Raw genomic sequence first — 1,967 nt, 5'->3', positions numbered from 1 at the left:
AAGAGAAGTTTGATGCTTGATGGTTGTTTTGAGATATGGAGGTAATAATATCAAAGTCGTGCTAGTTGAGTAGTTGTGAATTTGAGAAATGTTTGTGTTGAAGTTTGCAAGTCCCGTAGCATGTATGTATGGTAAACGTTATGTAACAAATGTTAAACATGAGGTGTTATTTGATTGTCGTCCTTATGAGTGGCATCGGGGACGAGCGATGGCTTTTTCTACCAATCTATCCCCCTAGGAGCATGCGCATAATGCTTGGTTTTTGATGGCTTGTAGATTTTTGCAATAAGTATGTGAGTTCTTTATGACTAATGTTGACTCCATGGATTATACGCACTCTCACCCTTCCATCATTGCTAGCCTCTTCGGTACCGTGCATTGCCCTTTCTCACATTGAGAGTTGGTGCAAACTTCGCCGGTGCATCCAAACCCCGTGATATGATACTCTCTTTCACACATAAACCTCAAAACAGCCACCATACCTACCTATTCACTACAACAGGAACCCCCTTCAGCAGCGCATCGATGCGTTGTCGTATGTTCCTATATGCGTTGCTATGGTCTACACCAACGGATTTTTATGCGTTGTCGTTGGTGGTGTTGGAAGGGTCTACAACAACATATATAGATTCGTTGGTAAACATCGTGTACAAGCGTTGTAAGATAGCAACGTATATAATTACAATTTAACAACACTTCATATGCGTTGGTGGCTACCCTACACAAAAGGATTTTCAAATGGATATAACAAATCATTGCAACAACCAGAAGCTTTCTAGATAGCAAGAACAATTAATGGTATTTCCAAAATAATTGGGTCAATGCTGATAGTGCATAAAAACCACACAATATAACAAACAAAAAGGTATCTTATATTATATCAAATATGTTGCATTACAAAGAATATGGTCAAAAGTTTCCAAGATGTGAAACTATCTACTAGTAGTTGCCTAATTCTCAACTATTCTAAAACATAATGTCTGAAACATTGACCACAAAAATCACATTCTAATTGTTCATTAGCAGCCCCACTCCCGACCTTGGAATCAACATTTGAGCCATGCATCAGCTATTCATCTTGTCAATCTACAACAATGAAAAAATGAGATGAGCAACTAACAGTATAGAAAAGCAGGTCAACACATCAGTAGTAAAATTTAAAGGAGGAGCACCTTACAAAGGATGAAGATGACATCAGTAGCTCTATACGCAAAAGAGCCTACATTTGATAACCACTTTGATCATTGTGTTTTCTTATGAACAAACTTGCTATATGTCAAACCTTTAAAATAACAGACTAAGTAAGAAACAAGTTACCTCTTTTGAATAAAATCATTTGCTGACATACCATACGTCCTTCGTTTCCTAAGAAAATTTGTTGTGGTCCAGAAAATACAAGTAGATGGAAGATTTCAACAATTTAAAAACACTTCAAAGAAAATAATGAACACCAGGATGATGGCATTATATTTCTCCTAATTGCCCTACACAAGTCCTGAATATCCATCGCTTACCTAAATAAGAATCTGCATAAACCAACACATGCTCATTTACTAAATTAACTAAGTTCTATAATAAGTGAGTACAGGGAAAATATGGCTTATATTTATTTATATAAAACCAGGAGAAATTGTACAGAATAGGGAAAATCAGTAACCCAAATCTCTGCTTTGTGAGGCTATGTCAAAGCAGAATCATGCAGTTTCCACCTCTTTCTGCAGAAGCTTCCCTAGCTATATATGTCATGGTCGTTCACTATAAATAAATACCCTTGTCATCATAAAAAGTTGAATTGTAACACAATCATCCAGGGAAAGGAAAATATTTTAATAAGATAAACTTGTCTACCTGCACGTGTATAGCAAAGAGCTCATTTCCAATGTACAGGAAAATTTGGTACTGCTTATTCTCCATCAAACAGCTTGGTACAACACGAACCCCTTTCAGCAATACATAGGTAGCAATGG

This window comes from Triticum urartu, chromosome 6A, assembly GCF_056163025.1.
Source record: "Triticum urartu cultivar PI428250 chromosome 6A, HENAU_Tu73, whole genome shotgun sequence".
In the NCBI taxonomy this organism is placed as follows: Eukaryota; Viridiplantae; Streptophyta; class Magnoliopsida; order Poales; family Poaceae; genus Triticum; species Triticum urartu.
This window is presented reverse-complemented; position numbering follows the sequence as displayed.